Here is a 16647-nt window from a genome sequence, read left to right as displayed (position 1 = left end):
AACGACGGTACATTCACTCCTGTCCACTGTGTCCATTTGTACACAGTGTTAGGGGACCGGTACCTGTCATGTTGTGTTGCAAGTTGTGTGTGTGAGTATGCAATGTGATTGGCTGGGTGAGAGAGAGGCAGCTGGAGGGGGTGCTGTGGTTGTGTCAAAATGTGTGCCTGCATATGGCTTTGATGCTGTTATGTAGGTTGCTGTGTTGTGTTGCTACATGTAACATTTCGGTGAGTGGTGTTGTGTGGCTGTCGTTGTCATGATGTGTGTAGTTGGGCTTGTGTCTGAGTGTGTTTGTGTAGATGAGTGTGTAGTTGATTTGATTGTTGTGGTTGTATCGTGTGTGGGTGCAGTGTCAATAGTGATTGTATGTTGTGTCATGTTGTGTCATGAATGTCCATGAATGTTTGTTTGCAGCATGTACGTGTTGTGTGGAATGGCAATCGATACATGTGAGTATGTGGTGTGTTGTGTAGTGTGTTGTGCAGCGGGACACATATGGCTAAGGTACACTGTGTGTGTGTGGCTTACCTCTATTCCCTAGCCCCTGCCATTGTACGATGTCCTTTGGGTCCAGAGATGTTCTCCCTCCATCGGCGAACCACCACCTGCACAGCTGTAACATCTAAATATGGCGAGCGGAACGCCGTCGACTTGATGGTCTTCTCGGGTCCGCTGCCTACCAGCTTCGCAATGCGACTGCCAACATTTAAACCACGCCCTTTGTCTGAAACATTTCAAGTTCTTGGAGGAAGAAGGAATGGAACCTATTCCCACAGATACAAGAGGTAATGTATTTGAAAAGGACATGGTACTTGAAATTCTGGATAGTGTAAGGCAAGATATGTGGTTTCCAGTGGATGAATTGCCCAGTACTTTTTCTGAGCCAATTTTAGTAGACTGCATTGTTAGAGGTCCCCATAAAACAACATTTTTCAGATGTGCCACGTCCGGAACTGAAAGATCCGGATACATTCAACGCCCCAAGGTTTATGTCCAGATTGTATGTGTTAGAAGACATAGACAAAACTATGCCTGAATATTTTTTCAACACAAACTTTATTGCTTTTATGAATCACAATGTACACGTTTCAGCCAGCAAAATAACATTAATATTACATCACATTCGGCTTTCTTAGCTGTGCATTTGGTGGCTACTATAACCAATGTTTGAATCATGAATGCAATATTCAACATCCTTTAAAATGGCACAAACCAGTAATAAACAATCCCGTTCCCATCCCCTCTGTTGTCTTCTGTTTTTCAGTTCGATAATGATAGTGTTAGCATGGATGGCAACTATGCCTGAATATGTAGCTGTGGATTCTGTGATGGCTAGCCTGATTGGGTGCACCTTTATAGAAGAGTTTTTAAAAGGCCATCCGGAATAGAAGATACATTCGGTATTGAAGAAATCCTATGCAGGTGCTCATCTAGCAATGCAGACCGGAGCCTTTGCAACCCAATCCTTGTTTAGCGATATTAAAAGTATCTTAAGGTTGTTCAGTGTGGTTCTTAATGCTCTTGGAAACTATGGAAAAACAAGTAGAATTTCTATGGGGTTTATCTTTTGATATCGTGAGAGCATCGTCATTGGCTAAGGAAGTGATGGTCTTTGCCAAAAGAAATCCGTCTCGTAAGGAGCGGCACATTGATTCGGCAAAGAAATCAGTTACTTTAAATGCGCCTTTTGAAGGGAACTGATTGTCCTGAACTGAGCATGAAGAAAAGTTGCATACATTTTTCTAACAAAAAAAACAATCGTCTTCATTTTGTTACTCTACAGAGCCATATGACTTAGGCTTTTTTCTTCCTTCAAGCCTTCTTTTGTCTCCAGAAGATCATGTCAACAACAACAGTTTTCCTTTTAAAAGAAACAAAGAGGTAGCCTTCCTGCTTGCAATTACTTCAGCCAGAATTAGTGAGCTTGAAGCATTAATATACAGACCTCCTTTTTGAAGATACTAGATTATGGGGTTCTGCTTGGTTAGGCCTTTCTTTCCAAATGTACCTCCAAGATGCACAGGAAACAATAGAATGTATTACCAGTGTTCTTTCCTTCTCTTTCCTCAAAGGAAGAGGAACTTTTTAATGTGTTGGGTATAAACCAAAGGCCTTTTCTATATACTGACAGTGCTCTGAAGGTTATAGAAAACCTGAGCACCTGTTTGTGATGCTTGGTGATGGTAACCATGGACAAAAGTTATCCACTATTACTTACCTTAAGCTGTTGGAACAACGAAGTTATTGGTTTGGGTTACCCCTTCTCTAATATTCCTTTACCATGGGGAATATGAGGCTGATTCAGTAAAGGTATTGCAGCATCTTGAGTTGAGGCTCATGGTTTTCCTTCCTCTGAAACTTGTTGAGCTGCAATTTGGTCATTAGTCCTCACCTTTGTTAAGCACTATTGATTTTAATTTTGGAGTATAGAGGGACACTTCTGTAGGAAAAATGTGTATCAATGCGGTATTTTCAAATAAACATATTCTACACTTTTCTCATTAATTAATATTAAGTAAGCAGGCTTAGTGTACTGTTTTTTTGTGCAGATTCCAATGATCTTGTCTTGAAAGGCCAGCGTACCTTTGGTACACCTTAAAAGTAATGAGTGGATGAAGACAAGCGAAGTAGGAATAATGCATGGATACTTCCTGGTACTTTTTACTATCATTGGTCCTTTTTCCACATCGCAATCATTATGAACCCCTTCCATACCCAATGATTGCTGGCCTTCAGAGGATTGGTATTACCAAGAAGTTCTTCTGGTAAGTTAATGCTTGTAGTACCCAAAGATTGGATGCAGTTATGGCTCCGCTTCCTGTTTCTTTCTTCTGTCTAAGGTGAATTCACCTCAAAAGTAATGACTCTGACGAGGACAATCGGGACTAAGGATAATGAAAATTACCAGTAAATAACTTGACATTCTTACCTGTGAAGCATGGGAATAACAACCAAAGTAGTTGAGTTGAAATAGCTATATTTCACATTAGTCATATTATAAGGGTACACTTTTACCTCCCAAATGAGATGTGCTAATCAAAAACGTGCATCTTGAATCTATAATATCCCCTTACGTCTCTTGCTCGGGCAGGAAGCAAACACAGTTTTCAATCAGATTATTGCTGATGATTCTCTGCTAATCTGACTCGATCTGATTTTGGAACATGTTACCCGCAATCGGTATCTGCACATCTGCCAAAGCTTTTGAGTTGCTGCTACTAATTTGCACAATAAGCAAAAGCCATTATCTCCATCACGTGAAGAGCTTTTTAAGCAGACAGCTTCATAGACAGAGCACTGAAAATGTGAGATCCCTTTTTAGGTCTCGCCTACAGACAGCTTTAGATATCTTTTTTTCGAAGACTTCATGATTTATTGGTTGTTTTATCTATGTATCTTGTACATATCTTCACGCTGCCCAAATGGGTTGCACTTCGAAAGTGAATTTTACTTCTCTTCTATATATGCATCACCACTGCATGCAAGCTGCAAATACTATTGTGAATGAAGCCTCACGTTTACACTAACTCCAAAGGGGGGCGACGGTGGAATACAATAGAACAGTGGTTCCCAACCTGTGGTCCGGGGACCCCTGGGGGTCCGGAAAGCCTCATCAGGGGGTCCGCGACTGATTGGAAAATTAAACATCATTAACAGACTAGGTCCCCAGCTTTCAGTAATGACTTAATGGGGGGTCCCCAGACTCCAAAAATTATTCAGTGGGGGTCCCCGGGTTCCAGTAATCATTAAATGGGGGTCCACAGAAGTCAAAAGGTTGGGAACCACTGCAATAGAATATCAGGGAGCTAGCTGTCTAAAACACAGACACAAACCTACGCCAGTACACACAGGTGCAACTCATGACCACATCTCCTCTAAAGCTGTCACCCAATTCCCCACTTTGAAACAGAAACATAATTCGGCAAACGCATCAACCCTCTGATCCTTGTTAGAATCTTTCCTTATCTGTGTCCCAAAGCCCGGGAAGCCAGTATTGCAACACAGTTGAACACAATTTTCCCTTTCATATTCTCATTCAGACTTAAACAGAAGAGGGTTTAGCCTGTCAAATGGGGGGAATTCTTACAGGCATTCAACATGCTCTTCTACCAATCAGGGGATCAAAGATCCTCAGTAGGGAACTTAACCACGTGAACCTATCAGAATACAGGGGTGGGAAGACATGATTTGGGACTTTCCCTGTATAAATCGCATCATCACCTCACTCAAGGAGAAGCAGACCAACTAAGAGGATACAGTGCTGACCGCATGGTCTTTCTTTCCGGCAAGCGGGTAAGCACTGTTAGGAGAGACTGGATGGGTGGGGAGGTTACCAAGTGAGAGGATGCAGAGCTGATTGCCCATTCTCTCTTTCAGGGTCACTTTTAGGGTAGTTGGGAGCCTGTGCTTGGAAAGAGCCAGGATCTCTCTGGACCAGGTTCTCCAGTGAGTAGCTTGGGAGCCACTGGTAGGTCGCAGGCACCATCACAGTAGCTCTCAAAGATGAAGCCAAGACAAGAATCTCATTCAGAGAGCCTGTGCATATTAAAGAAGGCAGCACTGCTTCTCTCAAGACTGCAGAGTGCCAGCCAGCCACACAAATAGCAGGGCCTCATGAAACCATTCAAATGCACACTGTGTCTGCCTATGGGTCTGCCACATGACCATATGTCTCCCCTCTCAGTCTAGCTAATTCACAAGGAGACTGGCCATGTTGTAGGTCCTGCTCTGCCAGTCACATCGTGTCTGAACAATGGATCATGAAATAAAAGTGCCAGCAGTAGCATGAGCAGTGACTATTGCTGACCTCCAAAGTGCGGAACTGCAGGAGCCATAGTGAAAATTGTTAGTTGTTTGCATGATCAGCCCAAGAGCTGGCCAGAGGGGATACAATTGAGAACCTTGTGCATTCATCTTTGCATGTGTATGGATGTGTACACATTTAAGTGTCTGCTTTACATTGTGCCCCTCCCTAATATACAGTGTTGCATCCAGGAAGATATGCTTGGTGTCAAGATGTGTCCGTTCATAGCATAATAGTGCCAGTTGCATAATAATGGTCATCCTTCACTATTTTGGCCATCCTTGGTTATGGTATACTGGAAGCCATGACTGAGATATTAAGCGCATGATTGGCACACGTTTACCTATAATGATAGCTGCTGCTTGCATAATAATGGTCATGACTGATATCTGGTGGGCAGCCTTGGCACAGTGGTGGCCCGGGTAAAATGGTGGGCACTGGTATTTTACAGGCATCCCTGGCGTTAAGGTGAGAAACCATAGTGTATTATTGTAATGCCTATTCATTTGAAGCAGAAACTATCCATGTGAGGGATCTGTACATGTATGCACTCAATAAAAATTACAAGCTGATGTTTGGGGACTGTGTATTTGCTGAAATAGAAAAATGAGATTTTAAAGGCAAAATTATGTTTTTTGGAAAAGGTTTAATTTCGGGAAAATTGTTGTTTTTGCTCAAAATGGAAAGTGGTATTTGACAGAATAATCTGTGTATTTTCAAAACCAATATGCTGATGAAAACAAAAGATTGCAATTCCTTTCAAAGATGATTGTTGAAGTGATAAATCAAGCTGAGTTGGCGGAGACATATTGCTGTAGTTATGTCATTTGTGCCAGAAGAAGCATGTTGCTTTGGCTTACTTCCTTACTCTGGTGGAGGCACTTAATATATGATAATGATTTTAACTGCATGTCTGCTAGTAACCGTGCCAGAAATGCTTAGTAGTCACTACCGATAATCCTGCTTAGGGTGGTCGAAGAGCAATGTTAACATATGGTCACTATTTTACAGTGATAAAAATTGCTAATAGCTCGGGAGGACATCCCTTTAGCAGAAGTAGCTCTCACTAATGATACTTTATATTGAAAACATGTCCAGTAAAGTAGAGAATAAATGTGGTCTGTATTTGTAAAAATACTTTAAGAAATAACTAGCTACTGAACCTGCTCTGTGAGATAGTAATCCAGAGATTTGCCGACATCAACTCTTTGCCTTCCGATTCAAACCCATATTCTTATGTTTGTTCCAACCCAGGGGCATAGCTACTTTGCCACTGTTTTCATTGTACCAGTCCACTGATGACGTCAGGCAGCTGTTTTTTTCCATTGCAAAGGAAGACTTTGAGGAAGGTCTGGTAAATTTGAAGAGTAGGCTCAAAATCTGAGGTCACTGTGAAGGAATAATTAGTAAGGCAGAGAGGAAGATTCATGGTGTAAGTAGATGAGAGACGCTGGACAAAATAACGAGGCCTCAAAATAGTGACAGGTATAGCAAATTATCATTAGTGATGACATATAGCCAAGAGCACAAGTTGATTTACAAGGCATGATGTAAGAACTGGTCCCTGCTCAAGGGTGTTCCTGGATTGGTGAATGAGATTGCAGAGAAACCTACCGTGACTTATAGGAGAGGTCCTACTATTAGAGACAAAATAATGAGGAATTATTTAGAACCATTAAAAACTACTAATCAGAGTTGGTTGCCAACCTACCCAAAAGGCTTTTTTATTTGTTTTGATTATATTATATGCAATCACATGCTTAATAAATTAAAACGTTTCAAGTACAGCACATCAAAGTTGTATCACATACAAGAGTTTATTAACTGTAACAGCTGCTTTGTGGTATATGTGAATATTTTTAATTTCTCCAAGATTTCTGTTGGTAGTTCCAGGAGACAAGTGAAATTGAGAATACAGGCGCACCCCAGAGCTATTTTAAACCAAGATGAACAATCCCTACTGGCCTTTCATATTAAGAAATGTCATCCTAGCAAGGTGGAATTTAGGTTCCATGGAATTCAGAGAATCATTAAAGATTCTAGGGGAGGTGACACTGAACTTAAACTACGACAGGGAGAGGCTAAGTGGATAAACAGATTAAGAGCGACAGAACTAGGTTTGAATCTAGAGAACGAATTGCATAACATTTTGTAGTATTTGCAGTCAATAGGACTGATTTAAGACTCTTTTCTGTTAGGATGGTAATTGGTTGGTTTGGAGATTGTTTCAATTGAAGAGTTTGCTTTTGCATTTTTGCTTTTGTATGATTTGAAGAAATTTTGGGACTTTACGGTGAGCTTATTTTGGGAGAGACTATATGAATATGTGTCTGTTGTCCCCATTTACTTGGGCATTTTGTTTAATAATATTATAAGATGGTGTAGATTACTTGAGTTTAGGTCTGGATTGTGATATATTGTTGGTTTTGTGTGGGGCAATCTGAAAACAGATTCAGTGTGTGAACTTACACTGGTCCCTTGTTACAATGAATGAGAAATGAGTTTTAGGGACTGATGAATATGAATTAGAATATTGTTATGAATGTGACTGGTTGCGTGAAGGAAATTAAATTGGTAGTAAACAGTTGAAGAGACAGTTAGCATAGGTTGATTGGTACATCTGCAGCTCATACAAAATGAATGATAATATATACTCTTATTTTTGCTAATAGTTAAGGTGTTTTGTTTAATGGGCTTTGAATATGATGTCTAGTATATAGTATTTTGTGTGTCTATTTGTTGGTGATAGATGTTTTACAAAATAAGCACATTTTAGTATTAGAAATACCTTGATAAACTGAGACAGTAATTTTTCAAAAAGAAACGTTTATAGAAGTTGGAATTATCAGTACTGATATTGTGCTGGAATGAGGTGTAAATAGGCACATTAGTAAATGATGTGTGATATTGTGTGGACTAAAGTGGATATGGGAAATGATGAAGAGAAAGGTGAATATCAGAGTAAAAAAATACCATGCAATGTATCTTTCATGAACTAATTTCTAATGAGAATATAAGAGATATTGTTAGTCAGTTACAAGCCGTGCCTTTTTGCAAATATTAGTGTTCTTTGATTGGCCCTAGTTACTTATCTGACAAGAATGGGAACTGCGAACGCAAACTCATGGTCTTATCGGCTGTAAGATCTTCACCCACTGGAAGGATGAGAAAATGTGACTGGATGTTTCTAGTCATCCATGTGATAGGTGCTTGGGAGTGTAGAATTCTCATTTGTAATGAGAATATAAGATATACCGATTGGTCAGTTACACCTGAAGTGTTTTGCAAATGTTCGTGTTCTTTGATTGGCCATGGTTACCTACCTGACCAGATTGGGAACTGCGAATGCGAGCTAACACTCCTATTGGTTAAGATCTTTACCCATTGAAAGGATGGGAGAATGTGATTGGCTGTTTTCTAGTCACCCATGTGATAGGTGCTTGGGAGCATAAGATTCTCATTTGTAATGAGAATATAAGAAATACCGATTGGTTGGTTACAAACTGCGCTGTTTTGCAAATGCTAGTGTTCTTTGATTGGCCCTGGTTACTTACCTGACCAGATTGGGAACTGTGAATGTAAATTCACACTCCCATTAGTTAAAAGATCTGTAGCCATTGAAAGGTTGGGAGAATGTGATTGGATATTTGCTAGTCAGCCATGTGATAGGTGCTTGGGAGTGTGGAAGGGTGAGGAGTGGTTTTGTTTACGTATAAATAAGGTTGGGAATGATATGACTGGTGATGCTTGATCTTTTTACTAGATGCCGGTCAGCTGTTACAGATCAATTTGACACATCAATTTGGTTGTTGGAGGGAAGAGAGGTGGGTGGGTTATTCAAATAGGGAATCTAAGTGCTTATATGTTTTTGTGTTTAGATCTTAACTGAGCAGTCTACTATTTCTCCTATGTATTGGATTGCAATGTGAATATACTGATACAATATGTAAGTAGAATAAGGCTGTAATTCAAGTTGGTTCATAATTTTGGTACTCAGTGTAACTACGAAGAATATATTGAGCGAATATTGCTTTCATTTTTTTATACTTCATAAATCTAATGAAGTAAATGTATGCTTCCGGCACCAGATTCTAAATGAGTTGGGATTATTTTGGGTGATACATAACACAAGGGAGTCATGTGTTTAAGGGACAGTATTTATTTATACATGTATAAATGGTATGGTAAATTATGCATTGTATAAAAATTGTTATGCCTTATATACTCTATTGTGCATGATTTTGATGTCTGTTTTTCAATATGAGGCCTGATGAAGTCCTTCTTTGGATGAAACGTGTTGGCTGGGCTGCTGTATGTTTCAAAGAGAATTTAATAAAATGTTAATGTGACATTACAACATAGCTCCTCACTGATATTTGGATGATACTTGGCTGATGAATTTGATGAACTTGATAAGAAGGAATTTTCCTAATGTAAGTGGATTTTTTATGCGGAAGCATTTCTCTATAATTGAGCGCTCCTATTCAACGCTTTCTTTTATGTCTATGACTGGTGATTCTTAGGCAGTGGATCCCCAGGGAGCTCAGTGCTGAGGATCTGACTTGGATTTAATTGACACTGGTGCAAGCAAAATGTACCTGGTGTTGGTTGTACTGTGATCGTAGGTATAAGGTTACTGTCTAGTAAGCCTTGTGGTTCCCGATATACCTGTATCCCCAGATACTGAAATGTGTAGGGTGCCATCTGGATTGTGGTGTCTCCAAAGCACACCGATTGCTCTATATATGAGCCAGCGAAGGAGTACATGCATGATTTATCCACATTGATTTGATGGCCGGACAATTGCCCAAATTCTGATAAGAAGTGAGCCACACCCTCAGACATTTCCCAGAAGTCCCTCAGATAAATGATCATATCATCTGCATAAATTGATAAGATATGTATTGTACAGTCCATGTGAATCCTCATGTCCCAGCCTCCAGATGTATCCAGTGTGCTATTGGCTCTATCACTAGTATAAAGAGGAGTGGGGAGGGAGGGCACCCCTGCCGCATACCATACAATATCTGGTATGAGTCCAAGATAAGAGCCCCAGTCCTGGCTCTAGCTGTGGGTGATGTCTACAATAACTTCACCGAACAGATATTCAATGAGGGTATCCCATAGCGGGCCAAGGCCCCTAACATGAAATCCCAAACAATCGTATTGAGGCGGAATTCCCTATTTATGCCCAATTGTGTCGTTACTAGCCCTTGGTGTGGTTTGTTTATTGCCATGATCAGATGAGGGACGAGTCAGGTTGAATGAAGCATACCAGTAGTATACCCGATTTGTCGACTTCAGTGTGTATTTTCTGGATATAGGCCCTGTGGTCTATTCACCTGAGTCATTTCAATAAGTCAGCTTATTTGATCCTGGCCTCCTGTAAGCAGGTTAAGGTCTTGCAATCTCAGCTGCCACTTTCTCTAGTGGGCCAAGGCTATACTCAATTTGAATATGTTTCAGATGAACCGCCCTCCTAGCACTGACCACATAGTTAATGGATGTGCCCCGCACCACCAACTTGAAGGTCTCCGACTCTATCCAGGGGGAGAATGCCGTGTCAGTATTCTCCGAGAAGTAGTTATCAATAATCATAGCTAGGTTCTCCCTAAATACTCCATTCTCCAAAAAACCATGGACAGGAAGCCCAGTTCATCAGCACTGTTGATAGGTGTGAGAAGAAGACCTCCTGCTCAGTATTTGAAGCATTTAATACAACCCAGTACAAGAAACTCCATGTCTAGCTCACCCCTCAGGAACACATAATGACCCTGAACATCTATATTTCAGTCCAATACATTGAATAGGACCCCAGCCTACAGCCAGATTGCTGCACACCCCTCGAGAAAGTGGAGTAGGATGTATGACAGAACTTACCCTGTCATCTACGGCGTAGTTTTTGGGACTTGAAAGTCATGAGGTGGGTTTCCTGTAAGAAGGTGATCTGCACTTGTCGCCTATACAATTGTGCCAGTATACTGTCCATTTTGTATGCTAAACCAATACCCCAGACATTCCAAGTGATGACTCCAGTCCGGTGCCACTCCAGGGGACCATCCAGCTGGCAGTGCCGTGAGACATGCTGCGCCTTAGGAGGTGATGGGTAATCTGATCACCACCTTCGGGAGTCAGGGAAGTGTTGCTCCAGCCGGTCCCATGCCAGTTTTAGTGCCTCAAAAAAGTGGCTATGTTGGTAATGAATTACCTTAAGCTTTGCAGAGGATATCAGAGCATACATGAGGCCGGTTGTGCACAAGTTTTTAAAGTTCCTGAAATGATTTGTGCTGTCACTGTATGGTGAGGGTATAGTCGGGAAACAGGGAGATCTGAGTGTTGTCGGCGTTCTTTCTCAGGCCGCCTGTTGCAACGTATCTTGATCTCTGAAGTTGAGTAACCTGACCACTATGGGTCATGGTGGGACTACAGGTATAGGTTTTCTAGTGGGGACCTGGTGCTCCCTCTCAACCGCTTAGAGGGCAGACCACCAGTCAGTGCCACTACTCTGCAGAGCCAGTCTTTCACATATTGAGTGGCATTGGAGCCCTCCATGCCCTCTAGGAGCCACACAATCCGCACATTGCTTTTACAGGCCCTCTCCTCTTTGTCCTCTGCAGGGTCCTGCAGTTGGTCCACCGGCTGTTGCAGTTGAGCTATTTGAGCGCTACGTTCTCCATGGCCGGGAGACAGGGTGGAGAGTGTCATTTTGACCCTATCCACCAATTTGCATTGATCATCTTTCAGAAAGCTGATATTGGTAGTTATGGCTCCCAGGCGCTTTTCAATGGCTGTTCTAGAGTCTTGAATTTCTTGAAGAATTAGATCCAGTTTGTCCAAAAAGGTGTCACTGTGGTGGGCGAAATGTAGTTCTCTCATGTTAAGGTCAGCAAGTCCGAAAAGGGAGGAGAGAGGTACCGCAGTGGAGCAGTACCTCTATCACTCTTGGTTCTAGTGTGCCCCATTGCATCCACTGGTGGCAAGCCGTGAACTTGGTCTATAGTCAAAGATAAATCGTGATTGTGGCTTCATCCCCTCCGCCCCCATGGGGCCCACTTCAGGATGGTCACCTTGGTATCTCAATGGATCTGCTTATCGTCTCCCATCACCTCAGTGCATTTCTAGCCTGTGAGGGGGGAGGGAGGGAAGACGCTCAATATAACAAATCAGAGGCAGATCAGATTCAGAAGTAGAAGCGGCAGGGCATGACATCCATCCAGTGCCACCCCATGCCCAAATGTCAGGGGGGGCGCCAAAGACACAATGCACAGTCCTTAATGGTGGGTACCACAGTGCCACAACTGGGAGCCCAATCCATCCACGAAAGCATGCAACCTGATTCAGTGCACTTCTTGCTGGGTTCAGTCCATGTCTGCCATCAGCAACTTCGGCAATCTCTAGCCAAGGACCTACACCTAGGAGGACAAACAACCACTTTTGGCTCCACAACGCACCGCAGCACTCTCATGATTTGATTGCAGTTGCCCTGTGGGCCACTAAGGTCTCTCAGATCGTCCTCAAAGTACGGGGGTAGCCAGGCAGTGCAGGGTCAGAGAGCCCCTACGGTCACAGGCACAAGCACAAGCACAATGAGTATGCGGTTGTCGGACGTAGCCATAACCCCAGGCTACAGCAGTAGTCAGGGGGGCAGAGGGAGGCCACATGTGCTGATTCCTATCTTCCCCAGGCCAGCAACCACACCTGCACCAGGAGCACCAGGAGCAGCTACCACCAAGCAGCGCACATATCTGCTCTTCCTCCATCCCGCCGCACCTTGTTCATGTCCCCAGTTCAGCCTCGACATGCCTCCAGGCGTTTATCCTCACCCCGGCCATCCAATGATGCACCGGCTGCAGGGGCACTCAATGTCTCTGGCAGTCTCGAGCTGCCAGATCAGCCAGGCTCCACATGGCCTCTCTTAGATAGAGCAGCCACCCATGTGTGTTGGGCCTTACCCAGCAGCCCGAGCCCATCCAGCCGCTCCATGCAGGCTCCCTTAGGCGCGGTGATGTTCTGGTCCAACCTGGTTCCCACTTCCAGCAGGCTAGGGCTCCTTAGGGTGTCACACAGCCCACAGGACGCTTGCCTCCAGCCGCCATTTGTGCACGTGGCTCGGGTGGGGGAGAGCCGATGGTAGTTGCAGCAGCCTACTCAGCAGGCAAATTGATCAATTAGGGTGCTGTCCATTCGGCTGTTCTTGGTTAGTGGGTGTCTGCTGATGCGTTTAGGGCAATGATTGCAGAAGATACCACGTCCATAAACTGCAAAACTATGCATCTACCATCTTGGACATTTAGCCACCCCCCCACCACAGCAGTCCCATGCCATATGTAGGAAGGACACCAGATCCAACCACACCTTATGCAAGCAGCAGCCCTGGACCCATTAATCCTATGTAATTGTTGTGGAGTCAGTTAAGTGCGGTGCAGATAATAAAACTGGGTGAACTTGAACCACATGTTACTAGCTACATCCTTGACTGGAGCAAAGGCTTTCCTCCAGTTGCTGTTGGGAAGTGGCTCTGGCAGGTCATCAGCCCATTTGTCTCAGACCCATGTCAAGTCAGTCTGAAGAGCTCCTCTAAGAGCCTTATAACTATGGGCTATCAAACCTCGTCTGGTACCGGGATCCAGTATAAGTTGCAATATCTGAGACTCCACAGACTCAGCAGGTTATGCAGCACCTCCCTGAACCACTGCCACAGATCCATCACAGATTGTATAGTTCTGAAGGGCGTCGGCCATTGGAGGGGCAGAAACCTAGCATAAGGAGCTCAAGGCAACACCTGTGTAAATGCATGCCCCCAGGCTACTGTCAATAGTCAGACAATAAATGGGTAGTTACTTCGGATACCTGCCTCCTGCATGAAGCAGTGCGGAAGATCTGCACCAGTACCCTACTCCCTTCCCAGTACCTTTAGGGTGATGTGCTACTACAAAATGACTAACGTTGCTTCTTATCAGGATCAAGACATTGCGGTTTCATGCAGAGCACCTAACACAACCGTTCAGTACACCAAGATCCTCATCACACATGATTTCTACATAGTGTGCTTCATTTTGTGAATTTAGCACACTTGTTCCTGACCATGAGAGGCCACCAGGTGTAGTTGTGTGGATGTCCAAGGGGAACTGTATATGCTGTTTACTCTCTGCATAGCATCCATCACATAGTCGAGTATTTTTGCTAAACGTTGAGTGAGAAATGCCACACACCAATCCTGTTGTCTGCTGTGTGGTGCTTGTTGCAAAGAATTCTAGCGCTGCTAACATTTTCAAGAAGGGGTGTGAAGTGGATCCCTATGTTGTCCCCCAGGGTATTTGTAATGATACAAATATGTTTTGTATGTTGCCTATACCAAGCCTGTGTATCTTTTGGATCGCAGTATGACTCATGTTTATGAGTCCCAGCCTTACTCTGTCAGTCCTGGCTCTTGTCCTGTGTTGCTGTGCCATTTGAGGTCATTGATCTGTGGTCTGGCTTCCATCCTCATCCTGCATGGTTTGTTATAGCATAATAAGAATAGCATGATATAGAGGCATACCAGTTCTGCCTCCATGGTGGTGTACTGCAGGATGGAAGCGTGAGCTGCTGCAATCAACCTGTGAGAGCTTCCATTGCCCATGGCTGTTTATGTAGGTCTGGCACTGTGTGCAGATGTGTATGAGATTTAGTTTTCTTAGCTCAAGCAGTGCATGTACTGTGTTTTTGTTGCATTATTGTGTTGGTCTTGTTTCATATTTTTCGTACATTCCCTACACTTTCAACCAATTTTACTACCTGCTTTTGACTAGAGGTAATTTAAGAAAGTATCTTTTGCTTCTTTTAATTCCCTTTCATACTTGAATTTGGGTGTTATTTACCATGTTTTAATTTTTGCATGTAAATACCACATGCTGTAAATTAGAAGCACATGCTATGTAGCATATGGGGTACGTCATTCATTGGATGCGATGAATGGTGCCTATTTCTAGCTTTCGGGGAACAACATGCAGATTTTGGTGTTTAACTCACCAAAATCTGCATGATACGGTAAATACCGCACACATTCCCCTCTTAAATTTCAGCAGGTTTGACATGCCAAAATTTAATGAAGGTTGAGGTATTAAACACATCAGATAACTTTTGTATACATTAAATACCTTCAAATCCATAATTCTGACCCATGTGCAAACAGAGGTGCTGACAAGAGTCAGAAGACACTGACCTACTCATAATCAGGGGCAAAAACTACAGACATCTACTAAATATCACATGGATTTTAACGTGTGATCAGACGATTTGTTAAAGTCATATGCACTTTACCATGGCGTGTGGTATTTACAACAATGCCTAACTAATAATCAGGCCATGGTATTCCTCTTCAGAGTCACACTTCTGCCCCTCCCACCTGGAGAGAAAAGACAGAATACAACAATTGAGGTGAATGTACAGGTATATGTGTTTAGCTGGAAGAATACATAATTTACATAATGTGGGACTGATGTTTATAGGCAGTGAGGAAGGAGGGATTTCTTAAAGGATCCTGTTTAAATGTATATTAAAAATAATAAAATGGAGAGAAGTAGTAGAGTAGTAGTAGTAGAGCATCGGGCAAATCCTCAATTGATTTGTCTCAGACAAGGAAGACTCTGAGTAATCTCTGGTTTGTGGGAGGGGGCTTAAAGCAGCTACTATTGTCACTTTTGCCATTGGTCCACAGAGTTTGAGCTGATGTTTTCTTTTCTTTCAGGGAACAGATCTAAGTAATTAGGCTTCCACCTGGAAAAACCTACCAGACCCAGACAGTTCTGAAAAACTAGACATCTCGGGGGCACAGGGTGGTGTGCATGCATCCCACATTTTCTTATCCACAGTGCCCTGCAAATATCCAACATTGACTAAAAATACCAATTAGCCTTATGTCTCTGTGAGGAAAACTTCTCGAATCTGCGGGGAGCCACACATTTACTACCGTACAGCATTCCCAAGGTCTCTAAACAAATGTACCTCCCTTGTGTGGGTGGGCCATAAGACCTTGACACAAAAGGCCCTAATGTGCTAAGTGAAGAGATCAGCAATAGGGGTAGCTGCAGGATTTGGAGTCATGATCGGCCACCACCCAGGGAAACCGACCTACCACAGACATTTTTAAAAAGTAGAAAACTGGGGGATTCCAGGGTGGTGTGCCTTGTGTGAATCCCATGAGGTTTTCTCACTCACAATGCCCGGCAAACCTCAAATGGATCAAAGGGAGCCCTTGCATGAGGACTCCTATTGACCTCGGTTTAACCTGTTCCTGTTGCGACTAAGCCCAACCACACAAGTTGCACAGAGTTTTTATCAGCACTAGTGGGGCAATGCTGGATGCTAGGAATTTTGTGGATTCCTCTGGATTCTGGAAGTTTCCATAATAGAAATGTAAGTATATTGCATGATTTCAGGCAAAACTTGAAGCTAGCATGACACTGTGGGTAAATAAATCTTGTGGGATCCACTCAAGTCACCCCATTCTTGATCACCTATGTGTCTAATGTTGCTAGGTTTCCCTAAGTGCTGTGTGAGCTAGGGCCCAAAATCCACAGCTACCCAGTTTGCAAAAACGTGTTAGTTTTGAGTGGAAAAATGTGACGTATCCATGTTGTGTTTTTGGCCGTTTCCTGTCGTGGCAACTAGACCTACCCACACAAGTGAAATACCATTTTTTATCAAAAGATTAAGGGGAATGCTGGGTGGAAAGAAGTTTGTGGCTCCCAACAGATTCCAGAACTTTCCACCACAGACAATTTGAGGAAAATTTGTTTTTCTACTCACAGTTTGCGGTTTGCAAGGGATTTTGAGTAAAACAACCTGTTGAAAGCCAC

This window comes from Pleurodeles waltl, chromosome 1_2, assembly GCF_031143425.1.
Source record: "Pleurodeles waltl isolate 20211129_DDA chromosome 1_2, aPleWal1.hap1.20221129, whole genome shotgun sequence".
Lineage (NCBI taxonomy): Eukaryota > Metazoa > Chordata > Amphibia > Caudata > Salamandridae > Pleurodeles > Pleurodeles waltl.
The sequence above is the reverse complement of the archived record's forward strand: the minus strand, read 5'-3'. Positions refer to the sequence as shown.